Source organism: Mugil cephalus, chromosome 5 (genome assembly GCF_022458985.1).
Source record: "Mugil cephalus isolate CIBA_MC_2020 chromosome 5, CIBA_Mcephalus_1.1, whole genome shotgun sequence".
Classification (NCBI taxonomy): domain Eukaryota; kingdom Metazoa; phylum Chordata; class Actinopteri; order Mugiliformes; family Mugilidae; genus Mugil; species Mugil cephalus.
The window spans coordinates 23555358-23568662 of NC_061774.1; the positions used below are offsets into that span (position 1 = coordinate 23555358).

The 13305-nt window shown below is 41.6% G+C and overlaps 1 non-coding gene across 1 annotated transcript; it reads left to right on the plus strand.

The window, feature by feature from the left end:
- The first annotated feature begins 12834 nt into the window (after positions 1-12834).
- trnam-cau lies at positions 12835-12907 on the plus strand. Its single transcript has one exon. It is a non-coding gene; the product is annotated as a tRNA-Met (tRNA).
- Positions 12908-13305: the final 398 nt, after the last annotated feature.

The following is a 13305-nucleotide window of genomic DNA, read 5'->3' on the forward strand; positions in this document are numbered from 1 at the left end:
ACTCTTGAACAAGAAACAGCGTAAGAAGCGTCTCGCCTGGGCCAAGGATAAAAAGGACTGGACTGCTGCTGAGTGGTCCAAAGTTATGTTTTCTGATGAAAGCAAATTTTGCATTTCCTTTGGAAATCAAGGACCCAGAGTCTGGAGGAAGAGCGGAGAAGCACAGAATCCACGTTGCATGAGGTCCAGTGTAAAGTTTCCACCGTCAGTGATGGTGTGGGGTGCCATGTCATCTGCCGGTGTTGGCCCACTCTGTTTCCTGAGGTCCAAGGTCAATGCAGCTGTCTACCAGGAAGTTTTAGAGCACTTCATGCTTCCTGCTGCTGACCAACTTTATGGAGATGCAGATTTCACTTTTCAACAGGACTTGGCACCTGCACACAGTGCCAAAACCACCAGTACCTGGTTCAAGGACCATGGTATCCCTGTCCTTGATTGGCCAGCAAACTCGCCTGACCTTAACCCCATAGAAAATCTATGGGGTATTGTGAAGCGGAAGATGCAATGCGCTACACCCAACAATGCAGAGGAGCTGAAGACGACTATCAGAGCAACCTGGGCTCTCATAACACCTGAGCAGTGCCACAGACTGATCGAGTCCATGCCACGCCGCATTAATGCAGTGATTGAGGCAAAAGGAGCCCCGACTAAGTATTGAGTGCTATACATGCGCATGCTTTTCATGCTCATTCTTTTCAGTTGGCCAACATTTCTAAAAAAAACATTTTTTTCATTGGCCTTTTCAATATTCTAATTTTTTGAGATGCCAAATATGGAGTTTTCATTAGTTGTCACTTATAAATATCAAAATTAAAAGAAATAAACATTGGAAATACATCGGTCTGTGTGCATTGCATGAATATAATGTACAAGTTTCACCTTTTGAATGGAATTACTGAAATAATTCAACTTTTTGATGATATTCTAATTTACTGGCCAGCACCTGTATAACAATTCATTAACTCTTATTAACAGAGAGCTAAAGTGTGCCTATTAAACTGACGCACAACCCTGAGTGCAGGTGGAGCTGTGGTCTCTATCCTCTAGTATCCACCACTAATAATTGATACAAATAAAGCAGCTATTGTGCACCATGGGATTTGAAGTACAACAGATGAATAAAACACCTGTGTGTGTGTGTCTGTTTCCGTGAGGGCATCTGTGTGTGTTAAAATGTCTGCGCACATTGTATTTCAAGTGTCTGTTTATGTGACTCGTGATTTGTCATTGGAATAAATGCGGCGCTATTTGCATATTAAGTGATTTGTCAGGCGTCTGGCCCGGTGATAAAGTAAGTATTAGAGTCATGTTGGCTCTCGTATTCATCAGGATTTGTCAGCGTTCCCTCTTCTCCTCCACCTTCCTCTGCTGCAGTGTGTTCATTTTGAGAGTCCCATTATCCCACTTTCTCCCTCTGTCTCTCGTTATTTCCTGTTTTGTTTTCTCCATCGCAAAACTATTTCTCTGCAGTGTGTCTTTCTCCACTTTTTCTCACATTATTTTCCACCACCGTCCCTGGCAGCTCTCCTTGCCTGATTTTCCTTCACCAAACCATAACTGCATCATCATTGCCAAGCTACAAAAATGCCTTGAGCAATGTCGTTTCTACATTTCTACGTAAACTATAGACTGTATATAAATATGAACAATGCGTCCCCACTAACTCGCATTAGCCAAACTAACGCTAGTTTCCTGGGGATACGTGAGGCGTCACCTTGCGAGTTTAGAGCCAGACTCTGCACAGTACAGTCTCTTTCATTTTTGTTTAAATGATACTGCGCTTTGCTGTACTTTGACCGGTAACAAAGAAATGTTGGATGGCATGGAAAATGGACACTTGAGCATGCATCAGTATTATATTAACTATCTAAAATGAATTTGACAATTTTTTATTTTTGGCCCAAGTCCCATCTACTAACATGGAAGGGGTGTAGCTTATGACCTATACTGCAGCCAGTCACCAGGGGGAGCTCTACTTGCTTTGGCTTCACTTTTGGACTAGCTGTCCCATCACCCATCTGCATACACAGTTTAGTCCAACATGTTTCCAAAAAAACTTTTAGCATTTTTTGTGAAACACAAGCCTTTATAACGCCAGTTAAGTTTCTCCTGGTCACTAACTATAACCTGATATCTGTTGGTCTAGCCTGTGACCCTTTGAGAGAAATCTGCAGCTCGCCCTAAGTGAGCTACCGCCGCTCTGAATATTAAAAGGCTAGGCTTGCTCGTTGCATGTGGTGTTTACTTGAGACCCTATTCTGGACCCTTTGCAGCTGGGGCACAAAAGCCTGCTGTTTCCATCTAAACCATGAACGCACCACTAATCAGAAGCAAACAGCAGTTACGACAGAGAAATCAACAAATCAGCGGTGAGCTGCTAGTACGGAGGAGCTGCCGCCTTCCCTCTGATCTGCATCATTAGCACACAGCAAAGACTGTTCTTACTCTGTTTCACCAACAACAGATGGGATTGCCAGGATTCAAAGAGAAATATTGCATTTTTTTTGTTTATGTAGTCAGTTTAAGTCATTCTGAACATGTCATAAACACGTCTTATTTTGACAGTACCCTGTGCACACACAGTATGAGAACATTATATATCTACTATTCACTTGTGTTCCATCAGCTACTACATGTTCTAGTTTTTGCACCCAATAATCTGCCAATAGGACGTATGGTGCTAGCGAAGTGGTGTGCACTGTGTCCAGTCTTCAATCTACGGTGTCTGTCTAAAGAACGCCTATGTCTGCTGCAACAAACAGCCATATCTGTGTCCATACATGTGTGCGTGTTACGTGTTCTCTGTTCTTACTTGGTTTCAGTTGTGACAAATGATCGCTGAAGTGCAGACCTGATACGCCCGGAGATCACACAGGGTACATTTTATCCACATCTCGTTTTACTCTGGGTTGCCTAATGGCTCCATAGAGAAAACCTGAAAGTATTTCATCATTCTGTAAAATGATTTACATCAGGGGAATGGTTGTAAACATTTTTGAAGATGTGCTGCAATCATCCCATCCCACTGTCAACCATTGTATTAGCATAATGTTTTGATATCAGGCAGGAGGGAAAAATGCATTTTGTCTGAAAAACTGGCGTTTAATCTACTAAAAATCATATGGGAGAAAGGGTAGCTGGAAGGATTATATATGTCTGGTCTGATGTGGGAACGTGCATGGCATAAATGGATGGGTGGATAATTCATATGATGCCACCTGTAATCATGTAAATACAACACAAAATATGGTATTACCTCAACATATCTGCATGCACTGACGATGATGACAACAGACATATGGGATTGGAAAAGGAAGTAGAGACTGAACAGATTTTATTTCTCCTATCCCTGACTGGATTTGGCGACTGTTTTATTTTTCCACGTAACGATGTAAATGGTCGATAGCAACTGGTGAAGGTGGAAATTTTGTAGAATTTTTGTTCAAGAATAAAGGAGTTGTCCACAAACCAGACATTCAGAGGTCTAATAAGTGGTACATGCCACGTGAACCCCCAGCGGATCTTTGGTCGGTGGGTAAATGCGTAGACGTGTCACTGGACATGGGTCTTCTGAGGGTGGCCTCTGACAGCCTCTGGCCACATAATGTTATTAGTGGGGAGACTTTGGGTCCTATGGGTTGAGGGGAGGGGCCTCTGTGGATCACCCTACAGATACCTGATCAGTTTGGGATCTAGTGAATTTGGAGGCTAGATCAACACCTTCTGCTGTTCTTCATGTTTTTTTTTCGAGGTGGGTGCTACATGTCTCAGTAACATCCACACATATGCCAGGTCCAGAACTTATCATTATCCACTTCTTCTATCTCCTGTCCCGGTCATAATGTTGTGGTGGATCAGTTTATGTGCCGCCCTAATGGGAAAATAAAAATCTCATCATTTGAAAATGACAATGGAACATGCGTACTTTATGAATACAAGACCGACGAGCATTACCAGTTGTTTCCATTACGGGGACTAATGAGGTCTCATCACAAATGCGACGCCTTGGACCAAAATCTCTTAACTTCATGAGCCACAGCGACCTCCATTTCTGCTAACTTCAATGTGATTCAAATTTAATCACATTCATCATCATCAGTTCCCCTACTTCCTTAATATTATGAGGCAGGGAGATAAACTGAGTTTTTAGTGAATCACGGTGGGCTACGCTGGATGCTTCAGTGGTAAAGTGGTGAAGTTTGATTTTGGGTCAGTCTATAAAACAAATATTGGCAGTAATTGGAGCAAAGATTTCTTTTTTTTCTCCTCCATCTCAGTCAATAAACTCCCGCAATACATTGGCTTAGAAGCACAAACAGGCCACAGTGTCACACAAGAGAGCTTAACTGTGCCCTCTTATGCAAATGCCTTGGCACCTTCCTGGGTCCGTCAAGTCCATGCAGCATTTCTAGTCCAAAAACACTGTTGTCTCTGTGAGTCACTCGCAGATACGTTTAAGGATGGACTGCACATCCTCCCTCTGTAACGCACACTCAAGCACAAAGCTGAGACAATCACATGTCTTCAAGGGAAACTGGATTCCACTTGCTGTGCAGCCAAGCAAAATGTCCAATGGCGCAGAACAGATTTCCAATCTGGTGTAGTGGCACTTTGAAAAGGGGGTATTGTAAGTATTCTAATTTTGTCTTTGCAAACATTGTTTAAGAAACTTGCACAGGCCATTACCCTGATGACTGTTAGTTGACAGCTTTTAGTTATGAACAGGCTGACCCATAACCTGCAGGTTGTCAGGTGGGGCTGACGATCAGACCAAAAAGAAGCAGAAACACTGATATCTCACAAGATGGTTGTGGGTTCGAATCAATCAGTCGACTGGATGTTGCCAGGTCGTTCACTCACTCAGTCACTCACGCACTTTTTTTTATAATATTAAAGATTCAGAATGCTACACAAAATTGTACATTGGAAAATATTGACCCAACGGGATTCTATGTCCTTAGCTGAAATGCTAACACGTTAAGTTTGTTCAAGAGTCATTATTTTTTACTTGAATGAGAAGGCTACCCCTTCTCATGCATCGTAGGAGTGAGTCAGTTTGATTTTCATTTTTGAAAAGGTAGGGAGTAGACCCAGTGGAGGTAAATCTGGCATTCAGGAGTTGCATCAAAGCAGTTTTCTTTTGGGATCAGTGTGGACAGCTAGCCTCAGGTGTGGCTATTTTCTCTGTGGGAATTTTCACTGTGTATGAGTCTTTTGATGTTACAATAGAGCAAAAGAACTGAGGACTGAGGTCCATGTGTCTGGCCCAAGCGTCCTTACTTCTGTCTTTATTATTGTCTTTTCACAAATTCTACTTGTAGCGGATTGTCTTGCATTTCAAAGTTGAAGCTCAGTGCAAGTTATTCTACTACTTTTATACAAACAGTGCGGATGCATCTAAATAGGGTTTAACGTTGATTATATTTATTGTACTGCACGCTTGTAATTGACTTGGAACCAAAAACACAATGCAATAAATAAAGAAGTAATCTAAGATGGAAACTATTATATAGTTATCTAGACTATTGTAATGGAACTTGTCGCCTGTAAAAAGTTTGATAGTGATGTTGGGTCATGGCATGCAAAGTCTAGCTCCTATCAAACTAGGAACATGGTGGTGTGGTGTGAAAGTAGGCCTGTCAGTGGAAATGCTGAGGTGTAAAGTCGAGTCCCCAATTACCCACATCTGTACAACGTGTCATGGCAAGTCTGGGACGCTGATATTCATGCAATGAATTTGGCATTTGGATTTGGCACCGTGAATGTCTGTTTAACATCCGGTCCGACTGAAGCAGACATTTGCTTTCTGCAGTGCAGCTCCTCAAAGTAATGTCGAGAAAGTTTCTATCTTCTTTTTTTTTTTTAATTTATAGCATAGACTGTATATAAATATGGACAACACGTCCCTACCTGTCCCTACAGTGTGATCAGAATGGTCTGAGAGTGGAGCCACGTTATCAATGAACCTCCAGATTCAGTCCCATTTTCATTTAATCAATACTCTGCTCTGTTCTACCGCCACAAGTTACAAAGAAATGTCAGCTTATACACTGTACCTATTTTTTCATTCATTTATTTTTTTCCCCCAACTCTCCTGGTCCGTGGGACCGCTTCACAAAGTGGTTGGCATGGAAACTCATAGTCATCATGATGTCACATCCTGTTTCTATAGCATCAAATGAATAACTAAAACGAAAGTTGTCAGAAAAATGGACACTGGAGCATAAAGTATCAGCGTTAACTACCTAAAATGACAGAAAAAAATCCTTAAAAAAAATATTTGACATTTACTTTAAAGTTTTACTTTGGCCTCATCATGGAGGAGGTGGAGCTTATGACCTATATGGCAGTCAGTCACCAGGGGGAGCTCTACTTTTGCTTCATTTTTGAGAAGCTGTTCCGATGTCCATCTTAATTTACAGCCTATGCTTTAGTGGTGACATTGTTAAGTTATCTTAGAGAGTGGAGTAAGTGTGCTGAATAAAGTGAATGTAGGTAGAAATAACACACAAAATATTGTGATTAGCTTTTCAGCACCGTTTTGTACTTGCTGCCAATTTTAAAAAGCTAACCACACTGAAGTCACACCTTTCTGTTGTTCACTCTGCCTTGTCATTTACAGCGTGTTATCTTACTCGTTCCAGCGTCACATAAAAGCAGTTTCAGTCGATATGCTCTGGTTTTTGTTTTTTTTTTCTTTTCCTTTATCTTTACCTGGTTTTAACATCTTTATCACTGGTAAAACAAAACGCGCTGCACCCGGGAGAACGCCCCCCCATGACCCAGCCAAGTCTAGCATAAACGAATGAGACGTTCATGCTAAAACAAACTGCCATTCTTTGGTCATTCTTGACATTTGATGGCATTTTTGTCTCATTAAAAAGCCATAAAAGTCAGGGAAGCATGACAAGCATGCTTCATCACCCCGTTTGCAATATGTACACGGCTGACAGCATTACAAAGGCAATTCCGGCAACAGGAATTTTAATGTCAATGCCGGTGTTATTTAAAGACAACACTGTCACTCACCCGCCGAGAACACACGGGCACCCACACATGGCGGGGTGTGTTATCGCGTTTCAAGCGGCAAAAAACAACCACACATTCCTACAAACTGACTGTGCATCATAACTCACAGATGTAATGGTACGTTCCCCACTGCGACGAACAAACGGCGAGAAGGAGAAAGCGAGACACGTTGAGTGCCCAACGTTTACAGCAGGGGGCAATTTTACGATCAGAGGCCGGTAATGGAAAAAAGAAACAGTAAAGTGATAGCAGGTGCCAGAGATTTAAAGGAACGTGTCAAAGAAAGGGACAGACAGACAGATTGGGCCTTGCACACATCCAGCTGTATTTCTTTGGTCAGAAAGTCTGCGGTTTAGTTTGAAGTACGTGCGGTGCACCTCAGCATCCGCGCGGAAAGAGAAATAGTGTGTCAGCAGCTTTGTGAAATCCCAGATAAGTGACCGGCACAGTGTTGCATTTTCCCCGTAAGTAAGACGACACTCTTTGACAGTCTGCGCTTACAACAGAAGCTTAGAATCCACAGTATGGATATTTGTCAGCCATCATCAGCTGTGCAGATTCCGTTAACCCCGTTGACTTTTACTTGACTTAAATCCGTGTCACATTAATTAACAAGCATTACGGTTTGTGACCTTTCGACATTCACTGTAGCACACGTGAATTGGGCGTGGGAGTCTCCAACCGGAGAATCACATTTAATAGATCAATTAAATGAAACTGTCAGCGCGTTCGTTAATTCCATAGAAGCTTTACTCGGTTACACCTTTAACATGGCATCAATTAAACTCATTGAAAAGCTCGGTTTTCTTAGTAAACGTGACACTTTTTTCCTCAAAACAGATCTGCGCATGTCCACGGGTGGAAAAAAAAAAAAGTACTTTTTCTAAGGCGAATGAACTCGAAAACAATGACTTGTTTCAAGTTTTCGATTCCAAATCTCTTGTTTGTTTTTGGTTTTTTACATTAGTGCAGATAAGTTACATTTATCTGACTACATATCATGTTCCAATTTAGAGCGAAGATGAAGGAACTATTTCTTTTTAATTTAATCAAGTAAGGTTCATCTGTACGTGTGACGTACCGGTGCTTTTCACTGCTCTGATGGGATTTTGGGTGCCGCTTTGAAATAAACCGACACGTGGATATTCACAGCGGCCTGTCACGTGAATGCTCACGCTACACTCGCACGTCGTTTATCTCGTTTCACACTGAACCTTCTTTCTGCATTGACGTATCTGGTATTTGGTTACTATCAGAATAAATGGAGAGCTGTTGAGGAATCGGCTGGTTCTGTATTAGTGGAAATAACTCCTACAGAACAAAGGTCCATGTCAAGGTCTAGGCTAAATTAACCCCCTCATTCTGTTGCAACCTCTTGACAGTAGCTTCCTTCTCTGGATATTGGAGCACTGGCATATCAGACATTCAACGAGAGGGGTGCATGTGACCTCTCTCCTTGTGTCTCCTGTTACAGTAGCGTTTCATCAATTCATTTCATGTGAAATTCGCGTGAAAGGTATTCATGTTGGTTGGTATATGGATTGATTTTGCATACCAACGTCCTATCCTCTCCCACCCGACCCGCCCTGGCTGAGAGGAAGTTGATACGTCGGGTCATCGAAACTGAGAACTGAGAAGGTCACTGGCTCATGGATTCTATATGCACCCAACCATCCTCAGGGTCAAACACCAACCAGCTCACGCTCTGTTCCAGTGACTGGACTCAGGCTACAACCTGAGGCACCACTTACCCGCGAGAAACACATCTGACAGTTAAATCTAATTTAGGACTGTACATGTCAGACATTCATACACAGATATTCATAATTCATGTAATCAGAGGATTTACATCCTCTAATGATTTGAACCGCTGTCAGGTGTTTGTATCTGCAATCACGTTGCATTATTTTTAAGGAAATGCACATTCTATTGCTTTTTATTTAATTTTAAATGACATTTCGATCCATATCATGCGGCTGGAAAAAAATAAAACAATGGAAAATGAAGCAGGTTGTTATCATTTTAATTATAGATAAAAAAAATCCCGGTAGTAATAAGACGAGGTTGACGTGTATGTGATGTGAAAAAGATAAAAGAACAAAAATGTGAACATTTGCAGACAAATCTATTTTTGAAAGGTACATAGCAGACAAATACATTAATAATAATAAAAATTAAAAATACAGACCTCTGCTGGGTGTTTGTACCTGCAATCATATTATTTAATTGCACATTCTGGATATTACTTATTACTTATTTAACTGAATATTCTGTTACATGGAGCCATGTCTTGCATTTGTAACAAACAGCTGAAAAATTAATGGTGAATTCAACAAGTTGAACTGCAGATTAATTTTTTCTCGACAGGCATACACGATTATGTGCAACTGATGCATTGCTCGAATAAGCTGTAGCTATTAAATACTGTATATGTATACACTCACTTGCCACTTCATTAGGTACACCTGTTCAATTGCTTGTTAACACAAATAGCAAATCAGCCAATCACATGGCTGCAATTGAATGCATTTATTCATGTAGAGGTGATCAAGACAACTTGCTGAAGTTCAAACCGAGCATCAGAATGAGGAAGAAAGGGGATTTGTGTGACTTTGAACATGGTCATGGTTGTTGGTGCCAGACAGGCTGGTCTGAGTATTTCAGAAACTGTTGATCTAATGGGATTTTCACGCGCAACCATCTCTAGGGTTTACAGAGAATGGTCCGAAAGAGAGAAAATATCCAGTGAGAGAGGTCAGAGGACAATGGGCAGACTGGTTGGAGAAAGGCAACAGTAACTCAAATAACCACTCAACAGGTGGAACCTTGAAGAAAATGGGCTCCAGCAGCAGAAGACCACACCGGGGGCCACTCCTGTCATCTAAGAACAGGTAACTGATACTACAGTTCACACAGACTCACCAACACTGGACAATAAACAATTGGAAAAACGTTGAATGGTCTCAATTTCAGCTGAGACATTCAGATGTCAGGGTCAGAATTTGGCGTAAACAACATGAAAGCCTGGATCCATTCTGCCTTGTATCAACGGTTCAGGCTGGTGGTGGTGGTGTAATGGTGTGGAGGATATTTTCTTGGCTCACTTTGGGCTCCTTGGTACAAACTGAGCATGGTTTAAATGCCACAGCCTACCTGAGCATTGTTGCTGACCATGTCCATTCCTTTATGACCACAGTGGACCATCTTCTGACGGCTACTTCCAGCAGGATAATGCACCATGTCACAAAGCTCACATCATCTCAAACTGGTTCTTGAACTTGACAATGAGTTCACTGTACTCCAATGGCCTCCACAGTCACCAGATCTCAATCCAATAGATAGAGCACCTTTGGGGTGTGGTGGAATGGGAGATTCTCATCATAGATGTGAAGCCGACAAATCTGCAGCAACTGTGTGATGCTATCATGTCAATATGGAACAAAATCTCTGAGGAATGTCTCCAACACCTTGTTGAAATTGTGACATGAAGAATTAGGGCAGTTCTGAAGGCAAAAGGGTTCCAACCTTTTACTAGCACGGTGTACCTAATAAAGTGGCCACTGCCTGACTGACTATAGAGACCAGGGAAAAACAGGTAAACAATTCTAGCTGTTTGACAGGAAGCCAGCAGGTTTTGTCCACACAAGGCTTTAGATTTAGTAGTTTCATGGACAGCAAACTGACGTTTAATTTGTATTCTCTTAACCTTAGGCCCCGTTGCTCAGCTCAGCATTCCCATAGTCAGAGAACAACAAAGTACAACACAGGCCTCTCGGTGTGACGCAGTGACACTTGCCAAACATAACAGAAGCTCGTGATGGAGTTGCTCTTGGATCATCACTGTGATCGCTCATCCGTGTAATCCTCCTTCCACTGACTGTTCTCTGCAAGCGAAGCTGTATCACTTATTCTCCACTCCCTCAAAAGCAAAAACTGCAGCAGCTTTCATTTGCTGAGCAGTACAGCACAAAAAAAAAAACATTTTGACGGGGCTTTTTTATAGTCTGCGCGATGCATAATCTGCAAAATAACCCCTGCTGGCTTCCCGGGACCTCACTTCAGGAAGCACTCCTTTGAAGTACTCATTTCCATCGTACAATTGCCACTCTTGAGTTTTTTGTCAATTTCAAAAAAAATATACACGGGAGCCAGAGATGTGCACAAAGCACTCGGAGGTAATGCGGCGCTTCAGTGAAATGTATGTAACGGCAAATTTAAAATGTGCTTTAGTGTCTGAATCTGCTTCACTAGATTACATTGAAGTAGCAAACAGCTCCGGATGTTAAGTATCCAGCTGGAAGCATTGCAAAAAAAAAAAAAAAAAAAAAAGCAGTCCTTGGAGTCTTTCTTCAGTTAGAAACGGTACCTGCTTACATAAAAAAAAAAAAATCTCAAATTGGCATCTTCCACATTTTTATTACCAAGACCATCAATTTGTTCCATTCGAGTCTAGTCGAGCGCCCATCTACTTAAAATTCAACCTGGAACTTTTTCAAAGTAGCCCCCACTTAAGGTAGAGCCGCCGAGTTGTTTGCATTGCTTTTCGTTACAGTTCAAGCGAAGTACCTCGGGGCTCTTTTGATGGCTCTCTCTTTGCAAACATCGCACGAGGACATCCGAACGGGAGCAGTGATTGAGGGGAAAATGTAGCCTTAACGTCAGCTTCATCCCTCCCCCCATCCCCTCATCACACCTGCTGGACCGGTGCTTTTCACTGCTCTGATGGGATTTTGGGTGCCGCTTTGAGATAAACCGACACGTGGATATTCACAGTGGCCTGTCACGTGAATGCTCACGCTACACTCGCACGTCGTTTATCTCGTTTCACACTGAACCTTCTTTCTGCATTGACGTATCTGGTATTTGGTTACTATCAGAATAAATGGAGAGCTGTTGAGGAATCGGCTGGTTCTGTATTAGTGGAAATAACTCCTACAGAACAAAGGTCCATGTCAAGGTCTAGGCTAAATTAACCCCCTCATTCTGTTGCAACCTCTTGACAGTAGCTTCCTTCTCTGGATATTGGAGCACTGGCATATCAGACATTCAACGAGAGGGGTGCATGTGACCTCTCTCCTTGTGTCTCCTGTTACAGTAGCGTTTAATCAATTCATTTCATGTGAAATTCGCGTGAAAGGTATTCATGTTGGTTGGTATATGGATTGATTTTGCATACCAACGTCCTATCCTCTCCCACCCGACCCGCCCTGGCTGAGAGGAAGTTGATACGTCGGGTCATCGAAACTGAGAACTGAGAAGGTCACTGGCTCCTGGATTCTATATGCACCCAACCATCCTCAGGGTCAAACACCAACCAGCTCACGCTCTGTTCCAGTGACTGGACTCAGGCTACAACCTGAGGCACCACTTACCCGCGAGAACTCCTTCCCAACCAACCTGCCACGTTTAACCTATTACCCTGCGTCGCAACTCACCTTACCCAACTAAAAGATAAGCTACATACAATAACATGTGTTTTTTTTATGATAGAATATAATTTGCTGATCAGGTCTGATACTGATTTTGTGCCTATATCAAACACAATTTGTCCACATACCATATAATATATATACTGTATGTAAGCCAACTTTATTTTAATCCTTAAAAATAAATATTAGTAAGCTTCATTCAGGGAAACACACAGTGTACCTGTACAAATATGGCAAATAAACTTTCTTCTATGACACTTTCAAACGTAGGCTAAAGACGCATCTCTTTAATCTGGCTCGATGACACAATCTTATGGTCAGTGCTTTGTATATTATAGTTTTATCTATTTTCATTGACATATTCAGTGTTTTACAGGCCTCGTTGGCGCAGTAGGCAGCGCGTCAGTCTCATAATCTGAAGGTCGTGAGTTCGAGCCTCACACGGGGCAAATGTTTTAAGTAATTTACTCAGTGGGATCAAAAAAGTGATTCTGTGTCTATATTTTATTTTATTCTGTTTTTAATGTTCTTACATCTTACTTTGTTATTATATTTTATGAATTTTATGTTTTTATTTATTTACTTTTTGATATTGATCTTTTATTGTTTTAACTTAGCCTTTTAACAGTGTGCATTAGTCTCCATGTCCTTTTTTATTGGTGTTTGTTCCACTTCCAATTTGATTGACTGATGATATTATACTATTTTATAAAGAGTGTCTTTAGTAGTAAATGGAACTTTAGCAAATTGAATCTGCAATCAACAGATTGTGTTAGATTGGAGTATATGGAGAATTACTCCAGGCTGAACTTGAGCCTGGATGCCAAACCAACTTCCCCATCTTCAG